The sequence below is a fragment of the Macaca thibetana genome, unplaced genomic scaffold (assembly GCF_024542745.1).
Source record: "Macaca thibetana thibetana isolate TM-01 unplaced genomic scaffold, ASM2454274v1 unplaced_scaffolds319, whole genome shotgun sequence".
NCBI lineage: Eukaryota > Metazoa > Chordata > Mammalia > Primates > Cercopithecidae > Macaca > Macaca thibetana.
In genome coordinates, this window is record NW_026089108.1 from 1068 (window position 1) to 7593 (window position 6526).

A 6526-nucleotide genomic window follows, 5' to 3' on the forward strand; every position below is an offset into this window, starting at 1 on the left:
TTCAGTTATTACAGGGTGGGTTGGGCTGGTGGCTCCCCAGCTCTGGGGACAGATGCGTCATCTTTCGAAGCCAGGTAGCACCTGTCCCAGACTGCACAGCCCTCCTCACCTCTTCAGTTCCTGAAGGGAAAGACCCCAGGAGACTGAGGTGAAGAAAGCTCTTCCATTCTCAACTCACCCCCCATTAGGGTTCTGCCCCCTCTATCCTCCAGCCCCCGAACCATGAAGTTCCCAGGGTCCCTGGCCAGTGACTTGCTGAAGCCTCCCTCTGCAGGACCTCTGGAAAGAGACACCCTACTCGAATGCGTGCTTCTCCAGGAATATTTGCTCTGGTAATAGCTGAGAATAAAAAGCCATCTCTAACAGTTTGATTGCAGGTGGGTGGCCCCAGGGCAAGTGACTTTGGGAAGATGGGGCTGGCTGGTGCCCTGTGTCCTGACTTTTCTTCTGAGCCTCTGCAAAACCACTTTTGAGAAAATCGGGGTGGGTACTCCTGGGTGGCATTTTCTTCTAAGTGAAAATCTGTAGAATTCCTGCAGTTGCGGGAGCTGGGGTTTTCTGTCACGACCTTGTGGGTTCAGGGGCTGCCCTTCTGTGTCCTGGCAGTGTGGCCTGGGGCCTGTTTCTTATCCAGACTTACCCAGACTCTTCTTATCCAGAAGAGTCAGGTGCCTGGCCAGTGAACTGCCCAACTCCAATTTGTATGTCGCTCGTATCGACCTAAAATGAAATTAAAATAATAAACTCTAAAACATCCCATTTCTGGCATTAAAGAGACCCAGGAAGGGAAGGCTTAGGGCCGGCTTCTTCACAATCCAACTGTAGGTAGGGTAGCCGGATCCTGGCATCCGTATCTCCTGCTGGGTGAGGGTCACAGGATCTCAGCGCCCAGGTGAGGCAATGATGTTGAAAGAGGCTTCAGAAGAACTGGGCCAGAACAGTGGAATCAAACGGAAAAGACTGGAAATTCAATCAGCTTGGGGAATGACCAGAGAGCGTCTGTTGGCCCAGCAAGGATTGAAAACAGATTGCCAGCAACAGGGCCATAGCAAAGCTCTCTCAGCACACCTGCCCCGGACCGTCAGCTGATGAGAGCTTGTGATTGTGCCATCCAAGGAGACGTAGCTATTTGGTCTTCAGCTGGTTCTGGGCACAGAGCGTCTAAGACCCTTGGAATCTTTCGAGTGGTCAGAGTGCCTTTGTGTAGTCGGGACAGGCCTGGGAGCTGGTGGCCCCTAGGCAGTTTCAGGGTGGGTCTGGGGTTCAGGAAGACCAAGGCAGGACTAGAGGGCTGGAGCTGTCAGTCTCCAAGCCAACCTCTGACCTGGAGGGAGAGGGCTGGAGATGAGTCAATCCCCACTAGCCAAAGATGTCATCAACCATGTCTACAGTGACACCTCTAGAAAACCCTAAATGGTGGGGTTGGAGAGCGTGGGGCTTGGAGAGCTTGCAGGTTGGGGAAAACCTTGACATTCTGGGAGGGCAGCATTCCCACTCCCCAGGGACAGAAGCCCTTGCACTTGGAACCCACCCCCGCCCACCAGGCCTGGAGCAATGCACCTCTTCATCTGGCTGTTCACAGGTCCTTCATAACGAACTGGTGATAGTAGGTAAAGGTGTTGCCCTGGGTGCCATGAGCCAGTCTGGCAACTTATTGACCTTAAGTAGAAGGACAGGGCAACCCCGATTTTTAGGTGGTCAGTCAGAAGCAAGGGAGACCTGAAAGTTGCCATTGGCGAAGCGGGGGCAGTCTCATGGGACTGAGACCTTGACCGTGATTTTTCCTGGTGCAGCACTATGTCCAATTTCATAGCTGAAACATCAATCAATATTTCAACTGCTTTAACGTTAATGTGCAAGTTGTACTTAGGGGTGTAACATCTGCCATTTAGATTTGGGGAGGACCCTCAGAACCAACTTCCGGGCCACCTGCCACATGTACATCAGCAATGTGGTGCAACTTGAACTCTGCAAATCAAGCCGCTAATGTCTTAGGGGAATCTGAACCTTCGATTTCATGCCCCGTGCAAGGTGAGTCCTTCCGAGAACACCCCTGGAGCACTTCGCACATGGTTCAGTGCTGATCAGTTCTCAATGATCTGTGCCACCAACACTTTGATGCTTTGAACAACAACGTCCTATATCCCCCTCCAACTGCAAGCTACAGATCTGATTAGCGAGCCAAGAGCCTCACGCTTCAGAGGGGTGGAGTGTGCATTAGTGACAGTTGAACTGTTTAGAAAGAGCCTGAAACAGCCGGCACCCCCTGGGCTGGAGTACAGGTGCCTAAATAGTGCAACAGCGGAAACATAAGCTAAACTCACAGGAAGAAAAATTCACATTAAAATTACACTGAAAGATTCTTCACCCATCATATTGGTAAAAATAAAAGTCAGGTAATAGGGCAGATAAGGGAGTGGAAAAAGAAGTGCTGCTGTTTACCGCTCAGCGGGGTGTATAGCCTCACAGGCTTCAAAAAGACAATCGTCATAAAAGCCACATCGGTAGTTCTCTTTGAAACAGAACTCCCACTTCGAGAACTGTTTCCATTTGCCACGAAGGGGTCACTCACCGCAGCAGCAAAAGAGGGAAAATCACCAAACAGGGCAGGCTCAAATAACCCTAGTGCTCCCACAACGTAGCACTGTGCCACCTCGAGAACAGCACGGAGCTCGTTACGTGCTGACAAAGGACCCCAAGATATAAAATATGCGTGTGTAGGCAGTCTATCACATCTGTCATGTTTCTATCAGTTTCTCACATCTATCATGATGTGAGAAAACCCCCAAACCCAGGCAGAGAATACACACAGGGGGGAGGGCGCACGCTTCTGTCCCACAGCCCCAGGTGCCTCTGACGGGGAGCATGGGAAGCTCGCGGTTGCTCTCACAGTCACAAAGGAGCGTTTCCATTGTGTCCTTCAGAACTTTTTGAAGATTTTACCATGAAGCTCCATTTATTTGAAAACTAAATATTAAAGAAAGGGAGCCCAGGGGGCCTGGCCACAGCTGGGGGGCAGGGAGTGGGCTGGACACAGGGGCTGGAGGGCGTCCACAGGGAATCGGGTTAGTGAGGCAGAGGGAAGCCCAGGGCTGCCTTCATTTCTTTTATGCCAAACCGGGCGAACAGAAAGGCAAGAGTTTCTGGAGCGCCTGGCCCCAGTGCAGCTCACCATGAAGGGGCATGAGGGGTCTGCCTGTGTGAGACTCCACGGGGAGGGGGTCCCTGCTGAGACCCACCTGACCTGGCGTCCTGCACCCGCTGCTGATGGTGGCAGCACTGCTCGCACGGGCATGGCTACCCTGCTGGGCTTGAGCCCACACCCCATGCCTGGAGGGCTCAGCAGGAGACACAGGCTCTGGGGTCCCCAGCTGAGAAAAGAGCCAGGTTCCCTTTCAGGGGCCAGAGAGCCAGGGGCTGATGCTGCCTGTGACCCCATGAGTTGAACGCCAGGTGTGTGCACCCTGAGAATGGTAAAGTGGCTCCTGGGAGGTGCCTGGGCACTCCTTGTGGGGCTGGTGGGAGGCACGGTGGGCCCTGCAGCTGGGTGCTTCCTCACCCATCTGTGGAAAAGGCTTCTAAGACTTGGAAAAAGGGCTGTACTGCTGAAAACAGGCTTCATGGTCACACAGACTCACATTCCTTGGTTTTCACACGTATCTGCCATGGGGGCAGCCAAGCTTGGCTGTTCCCACTCTCACTGGTGCCTTAAGGTGATGGACGGGCACGTCCTCTGGGGCAGAGAAGGGAAGCTGCCCAAGCACCAGTGTGGACACTGCACTGGCCCAGAAGCCTTCCAGGGGAGAGGAGCCTGAGACCCCACTGTGCAAAGCTGCTCTTCCCCATCTTTTCGATCATTTCCCAGGAGAGGGAACACTGCCTCAAATGTCTGAAGCCTGACAAGGGCTTCAGAAGACTGGGAGTGAGGCTCGCAGCCAGAGGACGCACCGTAGGAACGTAGGAACGTAGGAACGTAGGAACGTAGGAACGTGGGAACACGGGAATGTGGGCTTTGGTGATGTGTGTTAGAAAAGCATTTAATAACCGGTTAATCTGTGCGGCTCGCAAGGCATACTCACCTCCAGGCATCACGAGGCCGACATCCTGCATTATGAGCACGGAGAGCTTCTCTTCCGAGTCCAAATGAATGACTCCATAGGTCAGCCCATGCATGGAGAGGACGCCCCGGCCCGGGGGCTGGTTACTGTCATCCGTGGGCCTGTAACGACAGTTTTTAACTTGAATATGCAGGGGCAGATAAGCCATCACAACCACAGCTGTGCAGTCAGCACACACGCGGCAGGCTGGGCACCCCTGGGAACAGTGCCGGCCACCCACGTGGCCGCATTAGGGGGTGCTCCTTCTGTTTATGAACGGCTGCTGGCGAGTCTACTGCTTCCGCCTCTACGTTCTCAGGGAATCTCAAGAATACCTGAAAACTACGAAGGCAGCTCCTCTCCTGACCTCCCTATGCAGGTCCTGCACAGACCGGCTCTCTCTGTCCTCCCAGCTCCTCCCTCACTGCATGGTCTGCTCTTCCAGTTTCCAAACGTCTGGAAGGGGGTGCATCCACTCCAAGAATGCAGACAAAACCACTGAACAGAAATGATGGAAATCCTGACTGTACAGCCTCAATTCAGACGCAGGCTGTCTGGGCGTATGCCCAATTTTATATATAAGAATCTAAAATAAGACTTATGCTGTGCCATTCTGGCTGCCAAGTTCTCAGGAAAATTATTTGGGTGGCAGGCAAGCTGTAGAATGAACTGTGGGTCAGGAGAAGGGGGTCCACACAAGGCAGGTTTCAGAAGACCACTGCGCACATGTGCACCACTCTGGGGTCCGCCCCACCTCCTCTGCCGGACACCCCAGCTTGCTCCCGCTTTGAGGCTTCTGTGCTGGTTCTCGCTGCTACTCAGGACGTTCCTCCGGCAGACCTCCGCACGGCCCTCTCCCTCCGCATCTCCAGAGTTTGGCTCAAATTTGAGACTTCTCATCCCCTCAGAAAACACTCCCCACCCAGCGTGCCCACCCCATAGCACACATCTCTGACTACCTGTGCGACCTCCTCCCTCAGACTCAACTCTCCAGTTTGTTTTGCTCACTGCTGCATCCCAGCCCTGGAAAATGTCTAGTAATAAATATGTGCTGACTGAATTTGTGAACAAATAAGTTAAAATCTAAGATCATGGATTATATTCCTGAAAACTAACAATTCCTCAATGGTTATCTAAGTGAGTCACCACAATTTAGGTACACATCACATTTGTTTCTGTAATTTTCCATATGTAAATCTTTAATGCTCTTTACACTTAAAAGCTGGACCTAAGCTTGCTGTTTAACTTTAAACTATTATGGATTATAATGAAGCTGAAGACAAAAATGAGGCAACATAAAAGTTAAAATTTGCAAGAGGAGATCGCATTTGAATGAATTAACTGGTGTAGTGAAAAAAGCATGAAAGACTCCTGAAACAGAAGTATTCTAGACGTAAGAATCAAAAAGGATAGAGCTAATCAGATAGAAAAGAAAAGTCTGCCCAAATAAGAAAACCCACACGGAACCACCTAGATAGCGTGAGCTCAAATCACTGGGCTTTACATTATTCTCCTGGCCTTTACTTCCCAGAGACCTCAAAAAAACCAAAACTTCAGAATGAAAACACAGTGTTGTCAGTGGTCCTGCCACCATTCCCTCACCCTAACAGTCCTCTACAAAGATCGATGTGGGAGTCAGGAACTGTGAGCTTCAGTATCTGCTGTGGGTTGAATCGTGTCCCTGGAAAAGATCACCCCTCGAATCTGTGACCTTATTTGGAAGCAGGGCCTGCGCAGAGACAGATACCCCTGGACTTACAATGGGGTTACAACCTGATAAACCCGTTGTAAAGGTGAAAATCGCAAGTTGAACCACCTTAAGCCAGGGCCATCTTATGACCAGGTGAAGATGAGGTCATACTGGGTTAGAATGGACCCTAAATCCAATGACTCGGTCCTTGTAAGAGGCGAGAGAGGCCCAGACACAGGGAGAAGCTCACATGATGATGGAGGCAGGGACTGGAGTGACAGGTACCCCATCCAGGATCGCTGAGCACCCGAGGCCGGGGTGAGGCCTGGGGCAGGTTCCCTCAGCACCTCCAAAGGCCCAGCCCTATGACACCTCGGGGTCTCCGACTCCACCCTCCAGAACTGAGACAAGTGTCTGTTGTTTAAATCACCCACTGTGTGGTACTTTGTTACAAGAGGCCGAATACACTATCTTAGTGATAAAAATTTAAGGTATACTTAGTTTTGTTTTAAAAAGCCACATGAAAGCAAAACGCTGGGCTAGCCAAGATTCAGAACACTGGCCTGCCGGGCAAGAGGCTGGGAGGAAAAGTCATCTTAGGGCCCGATCACGTATGTTTTGTTATCTCAATTACAAAATCCCCCCCCTTTTTATCTGAGACACGGTTTCACTCTGTCGCCCAGGCTGGAGTGCAAGGGCGCACACAGAAGCGTGGTGTTCAGGCAGGCACAGAACACAC

General features: G+C 51.6%; 1 long non-coding RNA gene across 1 annotated transcript; it reads right to left on the reverse strand.

Moving 5' to 3' along the window:
* Window positions 1-367: 367 nt before the first annotated feature.
* On the reverse strand, window positions 368-4524 carry LOC126947435 (uncharacterized). The gene is made up of 3 exons (XR_007723074.1): window positions 4433-4524; window positions 4080-4219; window positions 368-720 (listed from the first exon to the last, which is right to left on the reverse strand). It is a non-coding gene; the product is annotated as an uncharacterized LOC126947435 (long non-coding RNA).
* Between the last annotated feature and the right edge of the window lie 2002 nt (window positions 4525-6526).